At 39.4% G+C, this 16,713-nt stretch overlaps 1 long non-coding RNA gene and 1 pseudogene across 2 annotated transcripts in view; one reads left to right on the plus strand and one right to left on the minus strand.

The window, feature by feature from the left end:
* The first annotated feature begins 7,978 nt into the window (after positions 1-7,978).
* On the plus strand, positions 7,979-8,439 carry LOC103164383 (annotated as a pseudogene).
* A 362-nt stretch (positions 8,440-8,801) lies between these two features.
* Positions 8,802-16,713, minus strand: part of LOC118237733 — a 47,436-nt gene continuing 39,524 nt past the window's right edge. Inside the window, exons 4-5 of one of the 2 annotated variants that reach the window (XR_004769130.1) lie at positions 13,163-13,265; positions 8,802-9,721 (exon numbers count right to left, since the gene is read on the minus strand). This is a non-coding gene — a long non-coding RNA (uncharacterized LOC118237733). The remainder of the gene's footprint in view (positions 9,722-13,162; positions 13,266-16,713) is intronic. The other variant, XR_004769132.1, reaches the window with a different exon arrangement.

Consider the following 16,713-nt stretch of genomic DNA (forward strand, 5'->3'; position numbering starts at 1 on the left):
AAGGGCCTATCCAGCTGGTCTCTTCCCAGGGCTGAGCAGGATGGTGAGCGTACATGACTCAAACCCTCCCCCATCCTAGTTACCAGGAAGAAATGCACACTGAGTCGGGAGACTTGTCAAAGCAGGATCTCACTTTATTCCAACAGGCAGGAATTTATATAGGGTTGAGGTAGTGGATGGGAAATCTTAGGATGGGGTAGGGTGACATGAGGAGTAAGGGCCAATAATATTCCACCAAGATGGCAGGTAGCTAGGCAAGAGGCAGTCTTACATCAGGCCTTGCTGAGTCACCCCCTCGTGGAAGTTACAGGCCAGAGACAGGTCACCAAACTCTAGCCAGGCTCACTGGGCTCACATCTGAGCCTTTTTAGGCCCAACACCACTCCCTCTTTACCCACATCCTGCAATCACTGAGTCTTTTGACTTAGCCATCTGTATTTCTAGAAAGTACTTCTCTACATTCACACTAGTATAATCCACTAGTCTTTTTACAGGCTACTGTTCTTTTTTTTCCGATCTCATTTGCTGATTCCTAATGGAGATCCATTTATTCATCACATCTACAAACACATCTTATTACGTGAAGGAAATGCATATCAAAAGCACAATAATGCAATGCCTCATATCAACTACATGGGCTACTATCATAAGTGCAGTACAAGGCCAGGTGTAGTGGTCCATGCCTTTAATCCCAGCACTTGAGAGCCAGAAGCAGGCCGATCTCTGAGTCTGAGGCCAGCCTGGTCTATAGAGTAAGTTCCAGTATAGCCAGGGCCACACCCAGAGAAACCCTATCTCATGAAAAACTTACAGTATATACATGCTAGTGAGGTCATGAACATACTTGTTGTATAGTGCTGGTGGAAAGGTAACCTTGTATAGTGCTGGTGGCAAGGTAAATTTGTGAACCCATTATGATTCAAAAAACTAAAAATAAACTATCACACTATCATAACAACCCAGCAATTTCACTACTGGATATAAATACAGAAGAAATGAAATTTAGTCTGTAAAAGAGAAGACACCAGCTCTCCCATGTTCATTGAAGCTCTATTCCTGGCAGGCAAGGTCTAGAAGCAATGTAAGTGTCCACTGATAGATGAACAGGTAAAGAACTGTGGTATAATTACACAACTGAATAATAATCAGCCATAAAAGGGAAACCCTGACATTTGTGAAAGATAGATAAACCTGGAGGAGATTATGTCAAGTAAAATAAGTTTGGTATGAAAAGACAAATGTTTATAGTCACTCTCATATGTGGACTATTAAAAAGTTGATTTCATGGAAATAGCAGAATGGTAGTTATTAGGAATTGGGTAGCTGGTGAGGGGGGTTTCTAGAGCTGTTGATCAAAAGACAAAATTTTCATTAAGAGGAATAAGTTCTATACATCTATTGCACAATGTGAGCTATGGTTAGTAGTAATTACATGGTATTCTTCAAAAATACCGTGTAATTTTTGAAGGACAGTGAGTGGATGCAGAGTATTCTTACCACAAAAATGGTAGCTATTTAAGGTAATGCACACCATTAATTATCTAAATATAATCACTCTATAAGTGTACATACTTCAGAACATCCTGTTGTATGCATTGAACACACATAATTTTATCTATAAATTTTTTAACAAAGTACAATGAAGTATCATAAACTAGTGATGAAAAGAAATATTAGCAAAACATCTCTAGAAGTACCAACAAAAAGCCTTTTTTGGTCCATTCCAAGCTAGGTTTAGAACACTCTAGGATATTTTTATTACTGCAATTGCCACCATTATGATTAAATATTAATTGCTGTATTATTAGCTCAGTAATGACTAGTTCCAAAATGCAAATATGAGCCTCCAAAGGACATGAATAAAATATTTTGTTTAACACGATAGATACACATACAAAACAAATATTTATTTAATGAATAAATGAACAAATTAATAAAGTAATGTGGTGTTCTTATTTCTCATCATCTAATTTTGTTAATTTTTGTTGAGGAGAAGATTCTTTTACCATAATAATACAACAAAACTAGCCATGAGATAGTGAGAATAGCAAGAAAAAATTCAGTTTGCCTAAAACAAGAGTTAAAACAGTTTAAAATGTTTTGAAAATATTTTTCAAAAATACCTTGAAAAAAAACATGAAAGTATGAGCTATAAGAAAGAAATTTCTTGGAAACCATGGAAGTCCAAGATGAACCCGAAAATAAACAAAAGATTTGACACCATGCACTATACTAAGGACAGGAATTATGGTTGGCTACAGACAAGACTGCGCTATTTAAGTAATGAGCTATACAGCCCAAGCCTTTGCAGATTTCATGTGCGTTATTCCAGAAGTGTATATTATTTTCATACTCTCCTTAGCTAGAAGAACTGTTAGTCTGGGTCCAGTTGCCCTATCTCATAACCCCAGAAATACTAAATAATTCATTGCTTCCCCCAGATGAACAGCATTTTGCCTCCAAAACTGAATACACTACCCCTTGGGCAGCAGTGCCTGCTCTCTCTAAATCTAAACTCAAACACTATTCAGAGCCAGCTCAAATGCTGGGCCTCTCCTGCAGATTGCCCCTAGGTCTTCCTGTCAAAGCCAGCTTCATTCTGGTTCTGAGACCACCTCATCTTTCACTATTTTCATCATCCACATCAGAATGTCAAATTGATTCTTTTCCCAGTGATTGGTGCCAATTTATACTAGTTACAATAGTGTGATTATCTTCACCTTTTAATTTTTAATTTCCATATAAAGTACTAGATTTCATTATGGTGTTTTTAAGTACAATTTACTTTCCTCTGCCTTCAACTCCCCCTCCTCCTTTATCTGCCTTCAGTCTTCCCTCCTTCTCCCAGGGTCTCTTCACCTTCATGTCACATGTGTCCTTTTGCCCCTACCCCCCTTCGTGTGTGTGTGTGTGTGTGTGTGTGTGTGTGTGTGTGTGTGTGTGTGTGTGTGTGTGTGTTTGTCTGTGTGTGTGTGTGAATTCTTGGATTGTATTTCTAGTTCTTTGAATAATGTTATTAAAATTTAGGGCAAATATATTGACTATATATATTTATTTTAGTAAAAGAGCCATTTTAATAACATACATTCTGCCAATAGCATTTGTTTTTCTTTTTTATGTCACAAAGTGTTCACTATAGATATCTTTCACTTCCTTTGTTAGGTTTATTTCTAGTGTTTCTGGGGGCAGTTTTGTTTGTGAGGTTGTTGTCTGGTTAGTTGTATTTATATTATGTTTGTTGTTTATGATAAATGGGATTTTTTCTGTTTTCTTTCTCTTTGAGTTTATTATTAGCAAATATGAAAGCTACTGATTTTAGTATGTTTGGTTTGTATGGTGCAACTTCACTGAGAATTTTTATTATATCTAAGAGTTTCCTGGTAAATTAAACATATTATTTTAAAGACAGAATCATGCCATCTACAAATAAGGATAATTTGACCTCTTCCTCTCCTATTCTTATTCCTTTTAGTTATTTCTGTTGTCTTAATATTTTAGCTAAGACTTCAAATATTATATTTAATAAGAGTAGTGAGATTGGATATATTTGTATCATTCTCGGTTTCAAAAGAACCACTCTCGGTTTCCCCATGGTATAGTATTGGTTTTAGATTTGCCATGTATGGTCATGATTCCTTTGCTGTATTCCTATCTATTCCTAACTTCTTCAGAACATTTATCATAAAAGCATGGTGAGCTTTGTCAAATGCCTTTTTTGCATCTACATGACCATGTATGTGCTTTCTGCCCTTAAATTTCTATAAATAGGGCATTGTATTTATGCATTTGCATACTAAACCAATTTTGAATCTCTAAATGAAGCCTTCTTGATCGTGTTGTATGATGTTCTTAATGTTTTCATAAATTCAGTCTGTGAATATTTAGTTGAGAACTTTTGCAATTTTGTTCATTAGGAAAATTGGTCTTTAATTTTCTGTGCTAATATACTTACTATGGCACATGTTTATGACATCCAACAAGGTTTGGGTTTGCATCCACATTTACAGTTGTACTATTTACATAAGCTAAAAAATGGAATCAGCCTAAATATTCATCAACAGATGAATGAATAAAGAAAAGTTATCAAATATAAGTCATGAATCTTATCTAGCCATAAACAAGAATAGAATCATAACGTTTGTAGGAAAATAGATAAAACTGAATGTCATTGTGTTGAGTAAAATAAACTAGACTCAAAAACACCTCCACCCTTTCTTTACTATGTAGTATCTAAGGGTGTGTGTGTGTGTGTGTGTGTGTGTGTGTGTGTGTGTGTATTGCAAAAACTAAAAAGAGGACTATGAGAGTGGAAGAAGAGCTCTGGGTGGGGGGAATAATATAATACATGTGCCACAAAAGCAGAAATGGGGATGCTGGAAAATAAAGTGGGCTGCATGAAGTGGACTGGAAGATAAGAAGGGCATCTGGGAAAGGGAATAAATCAGAAAAAAAAAGAATGTATATGTATGAAGATACTATTGCTTTGTATGTTAACTTTAAAACTAATTTTAAAAAGGAAGTATTATGGTAAATTCATCTCTTTGTTTGTTAAATTGATTTAAAAGTAAGTTTTGAATAGAACAAGTTTGGATGATTAATTATAGAGCCATTCTAGTTGTAGATATTGGAAAGAAACTCAATGGAAAAGATGGTATCTGTTGGATGCTTCCCTAATTCTCTGAGGAATAGAATAGAAAATCACCCTGATTAATGGAATTGAATCAAACTGACTTTTATTGTTTTTTATTTTTTGAAATCATAATATAATTACACCATTTTCCCCCTCCTCAACCTTTCTGCTCCCTCATGTCCTCTGCATCCCTCCTCTTCTCCCCTTCTCATTCTCCTAGATCCCTCCTTCCTCTTCCCGTGCTCTCAATTTGCTCAGGGGATCTTGACCCTTTCCCCTTCTCCAAGGGACCATGTATGTTTCTCTTAGGGTCCTCCTTGTTTACTTGCTTCTCTGGCAGTGTGGATTGTAGGCTGGTAATCCTTTACTGTATGTCTAAAATCCACATATGAGTGAGTACATACCATGTTTGTCTTTTAGTGATTGGGTTACCTCACTCAGAATGGTTTCTTCTAGTTCCATCCATTTTCCTGCAAATTTCAAGATTCCATTGTTTTTTTTTTTTCTCCCGTTGAGTAGTACTCCATTGTGTAAATGTACCACAATTCCTCTATCCATTCCTCAGTTGAGGGGCATCTAGGTTGCTTCCAGTTTCTAGCTATTACAAACAGTGCTGCTATGAACATCTCTGAATAGATATCCTTGTTTATGAATGTGCTTTTTTTGGGTATATGCCTAAGAGTGGACTTGCTGGATCTTGTGGTACACTGATTCCCATTTTCTCGAGGAGTCACCATACTGATTTCCAAAGTGGCTGTACAAGTTGGCACTCCCACCAGCAGTGGAGAAGTGTTCCCTTTCTCCACATATTCTCCAACATAAACTGTCATTGGTGTTTTTGATTTTGGCCATTCTGACAGGAGTAAGATGGTATCTCAGAGTTGTTTTGATTTGCATTTCCCTGATGGCTAAGGATGTTGAACACTTTCTTATGTGTCTTTCAGCCATTTTAGATTCCTCTGTTGAGAACTGTCTATTTAGTTCTGTTCCCCACTTTTTAATTGGATTGTTTGGTGTTTTGGAGACTAGCTTCTTGAGTTCTTTGTATATTTTGGAGGTCAACCCTCTGTCAGATGTGGGGTTGGTAAATACTTTTCCCAGTCTGTGGGCTGCCGTTTTGTCTTGCTGGAAACTCACTTCTTTTTAAAGATGCATTTATTTATTTATTTGTATTATGTTTTTCTGAATGAGTTTATGTGCAGTGCTTTCATGCAGGGAACAGGGCAAAAGAGATCATCAGGTCCTCTAGACATAGAATTACGGTTGTTTATAAGTCAGCATGTAGGATCTGGGACCTGAACCTAAGTCCTCTGCAAGACCATTAAGTGCTCTTAAGAGCTGGGCTATTTCTGAAGCCCCTAAATTTATTTCTTAATGCAACTGACTCTAAAACACTGTAGTAAAGATACTAGAAACTACAGTAAAAATACTAGTAAAACAGGTGACAGTGTCATATAGATAAAGGAAAACTAGCTAATCCTCTTTCTACAATTATTAAACATATACTTTGAGCTGGAGCTATGGAGATGTTAATCTTGGTTTCTTCCCTCAAGCAGTATCTATTAGAAACACAGAGTTCTCCAATCACCACAATTCATGCAATGATAATCCACATAGATTTGTGGTTCCAATTCTTTGTTTTCATTCATCCAGAATTCCATTAGTTCAAACATCTATACACATGCTAAGCTACCAATTATTTTTTGAAATGCACTTGGATTCCAGGAGTGATATCAAAAACATATTAGCTTTCTACCATGATATTTCCATTTTAAAAAATCAATATAAACAACCATCAACATATAAGAATACCTTTGCAGGGACTTAAGGCTCCAGCCAACAAGTTGTAGCAAACCATTAGATAATACAGTTTGAGAATAGATGAGTGGAAATGGGCAAGAAAACTTATCTCATTTTATCTACATGACCTCTCCTCTAAGACAAAATATCTCACCTGTGAGTTTTCCTATACAGGAAGAAACTAGCATAATGTGTAAGTGGTTAGCTGCCCCATCCAGGAGGGACAACACCAACGGACTCCATTCTTTTTTATTCCACAAAAAAATGATAACAGCTGATTGAAAAGGGCTAGAAACAGGGAAGAAAATGTGCAGAATATACTAACCACTCCATATCCTCCACTGGGAATCTCAGTACATGCCCTTTGGACTATCTTTTCTTCAGAATCCCCACCAGTCTCTGAATATTTCAAAGCTTTACGTGCCCCTCTTTCTTTAAGGCGGCTTCATGACAGTGCCTTTGACCAACTGTTTCACAATCAATTCAACATCTCACTCAGTGAAATTTAAGTCCCTTGATAACAAGAACTGTAACTTGCTTCTTTTGGGTATATGCCTAATAGTGGAATTGCTTGATCTTGTGGTAGATTGATTCCCATTTTCCTGAGGAGTGTACAGCCACTTTCCAAAGTGGCTGTACAAGTTGGCACTCCCACCAGCAGTGGAGAAGTGTTCCCCTTTCTCCACATCCTCTCCAGCATAAACTGTCATTGGTGATTTTGATTTTAGCCATTCTGACAGGAAGGGTATGTGATAGATAGGGTTTTAGTTGGGGAGTGGTGGTAGGGGAGGAGGGGAGGGAGGGGAACTGGGACTGACACGTAAAACAATCTTGTTTTTAATTCAAATGAAAAATGGAAAAAAATAAAAATAATAAAAAAAATTTAAAAAGAACTTTAACTTGTTGTTGATGTATCTCAATGTTAGAATGCTACCAAGAATGTGCAAGGCCAAATGATGGAAGGAAGGAAAATGGAAGGAAGGGAGAGAAGGAAGGAGTGAGGGAGGAGGGAGGAAGGTAATTTCTGTATTGAAGTACAAGATTCGATATTTATCAGCAGCAGCCAGTACAAACTGATGCCCACACCCACAGTAAAATAGCTTACTACGTGAGTGTTTAGCTTCATTGAACAGGCAAAATTTAGAACTCCACATAATGACGTAAAGCTTTCATATTCCATGTCACATCTGATTAGATAGGCTACCAGGTGTGCCAGCTTGGAGTGATTCTATAGTTGATCCATGCTCAGCAAGAATCCAAGTCATGGTAGATTTTCTATATCTGGGAAGCCATCAAGGAAATAAGGAAATGTGTGCTTGGATTTTCCATGTCTCACACTGTGTTTTCTCCTGTTACAGCTGTGGGAAATTATCTACATACCCCCACTAATATACAAATGCACATACACATGTGCCTACATACATACGTGAAAACAGAGAGAGAATGGAGAGTTTTCCCAACATCCTCAAATCAAAACTCAATAATGGGCAGTTTGAATCGCCCTACAACAGAGGAGTGGGCGCCGGGATCTTGCTGTGCGGGTCACCTGGCCTCGTCTCTTGCTCGCTTGTGCGACCTTTAGCACTGTCCGAGATGGCTGGCGGTAAGGCTGGAAAGGACTCCGGAAAGGCCAAGACAAAGGCGGTTTCCCACTTGCAGTTCCCTGTGGGCCGTATTCATCGACACCTGCAATCTAGTACAACCAGCCAAGGCCGTGTGGGCGCGACCGCCCCTGTGTATAGCGCAGCCATCCTGGAGTATCTCACCACAGAGGTACTAGAGTTGGCAGGAAATGCATCAAAAGACTTAAAGGTAAAGTGTATTACCCCTCTCACTTGCAACTTGCTATTCGCGGGGATGAAGAATTGGACTCTCTGATCAAGGCTACAATTGCTGGTGGTGGTGTTATCTCACAAATCCACAAATCTCTGATTGGGAAGAAAGGACAACAGAAGACTGTAGAAGGATGCCTGGATTCCTTATTATCTCAGGACTCTGAATATTCTTAACAGCTGTCCACTGTGGTGATTCTAGTGGACTGTATCTCTGTGAAAAACACAATTTTGCCTTTTTGTAATTCTATTTGAGCAAGTTGGAGGCTTGCTCAAATTAGCTCAATTAGCCTTCCAGCCAACCAACTTTCTGCATTCGAGTCTTAACCATATTTAAGTGTTACTGTGGCTTCAAAGATGCTATTGATTCTGAAGTAGTGGGTTTTGATTGAGTTGACTGTTTTTAAAAACTGTTTGGATTTTAATTGTTAGCAGAAGTTAAAGTAACTAACATTTGGTTTTGTACAGACATTATTTCCACTCTGGTAGATAAGCTCAATAAAGGTCATATCCAAAAAAAATAGCACTCAGAAGCCATCAAGAATGAGGAAAGTGATTTTTCCCCCAGTTTTACTCATTGTTGTATCACCCAACTAGGGTACAGCTGTTACACTTCCAAACACTCAGTGATGCTTTATAAATGAAAGAATGCAGTTGAAATTGCACTGTTCTGTTGATATTTTGCATGTATGGTCTAAACATATGTTTTAGGTAAATTGCAAAACTCTAGAAACATAAGCAGCATTTGTCATACTGTCGGGGGCAGGGGAGGTGATGAGTACCTACAAAAAGACAAAACTACACAGAGAATTATGAGAACACTTTTGTGCCTTTGTGCCTTTGTCCATGTTTTCTCCCTAGATTGGGAAACCATTCCATTTCACCTTCATGTAGAAAACTCAGATCCACCCCCTTTCATGATGGAATCCTTCTCAATTTGCAAGCAGAGTATTCTATGTCCCTGTAGTTTGGTGAGGACTTGTGAACGTCACAAGGAGGTCATGTCTCCAACCCCAAGTCAGATAAAATCTGTTTAAATGAAGGCAATTCTTCTTTAAAATGGTTCCTTTTTTTCCTTTCAAAGGTAAGACATGCATTAGATACATTCTGGAACATGATTAGGACAAAAGGAAGCCAACTAAAAGCTTTTACAAAAAGCCTTTTCATCACAGCGTGGCAGAGAATAAAACCAGTTCTTGCTATTCCTCAGACAGACAGCCCCTTTCTGCCTCCTGGGTTCTGTAACTTTCAGTTCCTCCTGTTGTTATAAACCATGACACAGCATGTGACTCACAAAAGAAAATTACTTTTTCGAAGGAGACACTGAAGCTGCCCTTGAGAAGGCGATGCCTCCCATTTGTGAAGGTCAGCCTGCTGAGGGGCAAAGTCGTAAGGCTATCTTCTCAAATAAAGCCATCTTTGCAAGCATCCCAGGGAGCATCCATCACCTGTGTGAAGACTGTGAATAAAACCCTTCATTATAACTGCTGCATCCAACCAGAGCCTATCAATGATCAGGAAAGAGGAGAGGGAGTAGCAATGGTCTAATTAGAGCCAGACCAGTCAGTGAGTAGTTCTCAGAGTTCTAAAACTCCCATAAGAAGTTAGGAACTTGGTGGTGTCTAAAAGAAGAATGAGAAATGCTATTCAGAAAAATGTGTCTTAATTTCCTGAGCAGCTTGATTTCTTCACTATTATATTGCCATCTCTATCTCCCTAGAGTACATAACTCATTACACTATAAAATACAAAGCAGAATTTTTTTTTCATCCAGAAGGAGTTGTTCAAGTATTGAAGGGCTCTCTCACACTCCCTTGGCCCTCTGTCATCATCTAATGACCCTAGTCATAAGACATGCTTGATCTTAATGCAATCCAAAAAGAATATTAGTATAAACCCTAAATTTTAAAATAAATCTTCAGAAGTGTGCAATTTCATGGGCTGGGACACAGCGTCAGGAGCCTATAGACATTTATGTATCCATTGTCTTTACTTATCTAGAATATATATGAGTTGAAGCTAAATAGCTGTCTGTTTTGCGTAGAGAAGTTCATTCACTACTGGCCATATGAGCTGCTGAATATTAGAGACTTAAGCATTTACTCTCAGAAGTTCAAGTAGCTACATGAGAAATAATAGTTAATCAAAATTTCCATAGCATGGGTGCATAAAGCCAAGGATACATACATAGTAGTGAGGGAGACTAAAATGATCAACAGATCCACCCAGTCTAATAACATATATGTGGATAAGGACACCAAAGCCAAGTTCAAAAAGACTTCGTATCTGGTCTGAGGAAGTTCAACACTCCAGAAAACATGATACTCATGACTTCACACCCAAAGGAATTAAGTCTGGAAACTAAAGACCTTCAGTACATAAATCCTAGCTGTCTAGAAATGTACAAAGTGAGCCCTTAATCCCCTCTTGCTGGTAAACCCATTCACTCCACCTGATGAGCCTGTCAAAATGATACCATCAGGGGCTGGGAAAATAGATCAATGGTTATATGCACTTGCTGATCTTTCAGAGAACCCAAATTGAGTTCCCAGCACTCAGGTGGAAAATTACAACTGTCTGTAATTCCAATTCCACATCAGGGACCTGATGCCCTCTTCTGACCTCCACGGGCGGTAGGCATGCACACAGTGCACATACATACATGCAGGCAAACATTTATACACATAAAAATAAATCTTTTAAAAACCATGTCATAAGCGGATTTAAGTGGGTGCTTAGTATTATCCCACACTCTTGAGTATTCTGTTCCTACAATTGTAAGACATTCTGCTAATCCCTCAAGTTCTAGAGACATTATCCTCCTTGAAAGAATTCACAGGTTAATTGGAAACACAGAAAGCCAAGAAATGCTTAGGATAGGTGATGAATGCAATCTAAGATATATAGAGCATTAGTAATTGTCAGTGTTCTTTCACCCAACATGCAGATTTAAAGGAATTGTCATGAATGAATTAGTTCAAAGATGCTCTTTTCTATTTGAATGTTACATTTGAGTGTATTACCTGGGTACTAAGCAATGTGTATGAATTAGTGAAGTGTGGGAAATGCATGACAGAGATTATTAGCATGAGAAAGGGAAAAATGAGAAAAAGGCCCTGGAAACAACAATCAGTTCTGTGTTATTGGAAAACCATGTATAAAAAGGAAAGGGCATAAGGTGAAAGAGGAAAGTGTGTGTCAGCACACAGAGGGGCTTGCATGCCCATGTTAGTGATACTCAAGTTCACTTTGTGGGAAATGGTTAGTGCAATAATTGGGCATTTGAATAAAGCAACCTGACTCTTACCTCTTTAGAACCACACCACACCACATAGTAATTACTTTAGAAAATGAAAGGACTTTTCTGTTTTAATTTTTTATTAATTTATTTTTTACATTCCAATCCCAATTCGCCCTCCCTCTTCTCCTCCTGCTCTCCCCACTCCCCCTTCCACCTCCCATCTGCCCCTCGGAGAGGGCAAGGCCTCCCCTAGGAAGTCTACTAAGTCTGAACAAGGCACCTCTCCACCCCCCCACACACCCCTGTGTCTAGGCTGAGCAAGGTATCACTTCATAGAGAATGGGCTCCACTAAGTCAGTTTGTGCATTAGTGTTAGATCTTGGACCCACTGCCAGTGGCCTCGTATAAATATCCAAGTCACACTATTGTCACCTATATTAAGAGAGTCTAGTTCAGTCTTATGCAGGTTCTCCATTTGTCAGACCTGAGTCAGTGATCTCTCACTAGCTCAGGTCAGCTGATTCTATGGGTTTCCCCATCAAGGTCTTGACTCCTTTGTTCATATCATTGCTCCTCCCTAGCCTAATGGTTAGTTGTGGGTTTCTGCATCTGTTTCCATCCATTTCCAGAAGAGGATTCTAGCTTCTCTAGGGTAGTGGATTGTAAGCTGGGGTATCTTTTGCCTGATGTCTGGTATCCACTTATGAGTGAGTATGTACTATATTTGTCTTTCTGGTTTTGTGTTACCTCACTCAGGATGGTTTTTTTCTAGTTCTGTCCATTTGCCTGCAAATTTTAGGATGTCATGAATGGACTTTTCTAACTCATTTTCCCATCCCTAGAGTGGGAATCAGTATCTTATGGAATTTTGTGAGAATTAAATGAGATAAAACATTTAAATGTAGTGTAGTCTTAACTCAAACTCAATCCAAATATACAGGGCTCTTAAGAGTTGTAACTGCTACATACTCTATTGTTTATTACATAATAAGGCAGTTTTCAGAGGAAGGATTATTAATGAAGAACCTCTTCTGCACCATCCTGTGATATTGTATGAAAACATAAAGTAACACATCATTCTTTCCTACAGTTTCATCTGTAGGTCATTTTTATGTGCTAAAGCAGAGTATCAAATACTTGCTGTATATACATGCTGGCTAGTTTTATGCCAACATGGCACAAGCTAGAGTCATTTAGGAAAATGGAGCCTCAACTGAGAAAATGCCCCAACCAGACTGGTCAGTAAGAAAGTCTATTGTATATTTTCATGACTGATGATTGATATGGGAGAGTCCAGCTCACTGCAAGCAGTACCACAGCTGGTCTGGTGGGCTTAGATGCTACAAGTAAGTAAGCTGAATAAACCATGAGAAGCAAGCCAGTAGGAAGCACTCCTCCGTAGCCTCTGCATCAGCTCCTAGCTCCAGGTGTCTGTCATGAGTTCCTTTGATGATGAACTTTAATATGGAAGTGTAAGCCAAATAAACCCTTTCCTCCCCAAGATATTTATGGTCCTGATGTTTTATCACAACAATAAAATCCTACCTAAGATAATATGAGAACTGACTAAATGAGAAACTTTGATTTGGAAGTCAATGGAAAGAAAAGGGCATCAAAGTCCCAAAGACAATGTCATCCAGATTATTTCTGATTCCTTACCCTTTCTCCATGTCTTCCATCATTATATCACAGGTGCCAATTCTTTAGCAGTCTCAATTATAGACATAGTCATTTGTCTTCAAATATAACAGCTCTGTGAAACCTATGCATCAATAAATACAACTCAAAAGCAGTTTTCCATACTGGCAGAGAGTTAATTGCTTCTGTGGTTAAATCAAATGTGGCCATTGTTTACCTTTAGGGAGGAATGAAGTCTCAGTGTCCCCAACTTTCTAGGGACTTCCTATAATGGCATAATTAAGATGCCAGAGTTTGAGGACTTGGAGTCACGCCCCAAAATACCCACACTTTGATTAGCTCTCTGTGTCCAGAGAGTAGCAAATCAAATTTCCAAGGTGAGACAGAAAATCAATTCTACATTTCAAAAGAGACATTTTCTTTGTGTCAACCATCATTCCTTTATCTATTTCTCTTTTCAGAAAACACTTTTGGGATTTGATATATTGGTCAGATATTTGGTCAGAGGAGGGATGGAATGGAAGGAAATAGAGGGGGAGAAGAAACAGCATCTACTTTCAAGAATAAAAGAAGCAAATAGCTTGAAAGATTCAAAGCATGTGTCAGAGCATTACGACAAAAATATAATTCTGTATATGAGGTCTCAAAGAATGGTGGATTAATTCAACTACAAAACGAAGGTCAGGAGAAGCACAAAGAGGTGAAACTTGAGATGAATCTTAAGGTGGAAATAAATGTGTCTGGCCGTCATGAATGGGAATTGAGGGAGGAAAATCTTGTCACACAATATAGCAGAAAAGAATAAATGGGCAGAGCATGTTGAAAGAAAAGACTCTTTGGAAGACCATCGTGCATTTGGTAAGAATGGTAGGTGTGGTAAGGGCAGAGGCAGAGGGAGAGGGATGTCTGGGGAGGAAGGGAGTCCCATTCACAGAATATCTTGTGTGGGGAATCACTGATGATCTTCAAACAAAAAAATGCCAAACTCAGGCCCTTTGAGAGACAATTCATCTTGTGTGTTAGGATGGATAATTTGAAATGAAAGAAACTTAGGGAAGGCAGACTCACTGAGGGACAGACTTGCTGAAAAGCAGAAGTATAGACACACAGAATGGCCAGGCACAAATGAGAATGTCGATTCCAAGCACATCTCTGTGGGACCATAAAAAGGTTTTAGGTTACTTCTAACAATTAACGCTGCCTTAAATAGTTGTAATTAAAGATGGGGTCATAAATTTGAAATGAAGTTCTGATTTTCAGTGGCCATACAGATTGTGTCTGGAATTATGATATTTCACAGATTGTCCTGTGTGGAGAGGAACAAGCTCAGGAAATCTGAGCCTTAGGACCTGGTTTCTGTTCTTACTGGTGCTTTCACTCCTGGCTTTGCCTTGACTTGGAAACATCAACACCCATCTTTTGATATGTTGCACCATTTCATTATGTAAAAGCAGTTGTACACAGTTCTTTAAGAAATGGTCAGATTATGAGACTGGCATGCTGGGGGTGCATGCGGATGGCAACATGATGAGAACAGGAGGGGTCAGGTTGGAGAGGGAGGGAGGTACTGATGCACCTCTGGCTCTACAGGAGAAAGACCACTAGAATTAGGGGGCTTTTGAGAGAGAGTGGAAACCTAGTGCAGTGGAAACTTCCTGGAATCTATTAGGGTAAACCTAGTTAGGACTCCATCTTCTGTAACCAGGCAAGGCACTGAATGGTGGAACTTGAACACCAACCCAGCCACAAAACCTTCAACCTACAAGTTGTTCTACTTGCAAGATGTCCTGTGGCAATGGTGGCCCTTAACTTGTGGGAGTGGCCAACCAATGATTGGTCTAACCTAAGGCTCACACAAGAGGAAGCCCATACACATCACTGCCTGGATGGCCAGGAACTAGAAGCTGGGTTGCCTAGAAACCTAGGGAAGCACCAAACAAAACTGGGAATAAAGCCAATGAAATGATTCCTAATGATAATCTGATATACTCATAGTTTGGTGCCTAGACCAATTGTCATCAGAGCAGCTTCATCTAGCAGCTGATGGGAGCAGATTCAGAGACACACAGCCAAACATTAGGCAGAGTGCAGAGAACCCTGAGGAAGATGGGGAGGAAGGATTGTAGGATCCAGAGAGGTCAAGGACACCACAGGAACAAAGCCCAAAGAATCAACTAAGCAGGACTCATAGGGACTCACAGAGACTGAAGCACCAACCAGAGAGCCTGCGTAGGGCCGAACTAGGCCCTCTACATATACAGTATAGTTGTTTAGTTAGGAGTTTTTGTGGAACTCCTAACAGTGGGATCAGGGGTATCTTTGACCCTTTTGCCTGCTTTTGAGTCCCTTGTCCACACCTACTGGGCTGCCTTATCCAGCCTTGATAGGAGGGTTTGTGCCTAGTCTTGCATCTTGTTGTGCTATGCAGGGTTGATATCCCTGGGAGGCAAGCTCTTTACTCAAGCTGGAAATGTAGGAGCAGTGACCTGGGGAAGAAGAGAGAAGAGGGGAGGGAAGGGGAGAGGAGGGTAGAGGAGGGCTGAGAAACTGTTGTCAGGATGTATTGTATGAGAGAAGAATAAATAAAAAGAAAAATATGTTCAGTCTAAAAAAATCATACAAGTAACATTATGTGAACTGAGTAGGTTATATTTATGAATGTGTATGATATACATATACATATATGCATCAATAAACACTTAATTTAAAAAGAGGCCACAAATTTGAAAAAGAATGGGAAGGGGTATATGGGCAAGTCCATAGGGAAGAAAGGAAGAATGTTGTAATTCTAATATTATCTTAAATTCATTTTTAAATGTCAGAAAATTGTTGGTTTCTACACGAGTAAGAATATTGGGCTTCCATTATAGGTTTAAAGAGAAATTGGGCACTAGGGAAATGTTCTGGGATCTACAAGGATGATCCCAACTAAGCATCTAAGCAATAGTGGAGAGACTACCTTAAATGCCCTTCCTCTATAATGAGATTGATGACTACCTTATATGACATCCTAGAGCCTTCATCCAGTAGCTGATGGAAGCAGAAGCAGAGACCCACAGCTAAGCACTAAGCTAAACTCCTGGAATCCAGTTGCAGAGAGGGAGGAGTGATGAGCAAAGGGGTCAAGAACATGCTGGAGAAAGCCACAGAAACAGTTGACCTGAGCAAGTGGGAGCACACAGACACCAATCTGACAGCTGGGGAACCAGCATAGGGCCGAACCAGGCCCCCTGAACATAAGTGTGAGTTGGGAGACCAGGGCAGTCTATGGGACCTCTGGAAGTGGAACCAGTATTTATCCCTAGTGCATAGACTTTGGGCGTCCATTCCATAGGGAGGGATACTCTCTCAGCCTAGATACCTGGGGGAGCATCTAGGCCCTGCCCCAAATGATGTGACAGACTTTAATTATACCTCATGGGAGGCTTCACCCTCCCTAGGGAGTGGATGGGGGGGTTGGTGGGGGACATGGGAGGATAGGAGGGAGAGGGAACTGGGACCGGTATATAAAATAAGATTGTTTTTAATTTAAATAAAAAAGAAAATCAAAGACTAATAAGACAAAAAAAAGG

This window comes from Cricetulus griseus, chromosome 3 (assembly GCF_003668045.3).
Source record: "Cricetulus griseus strain 17A/GY chromosome 3, alternate assembly CriGri-PICRH-1.0, whole genome shotgun sequence".
Lineage (NCBI taxonomy): Eukaryota > Metazoa > Chordata > Mammalia > Rodentia > Cricetidae > Cricetulus > Cricetulus griseus.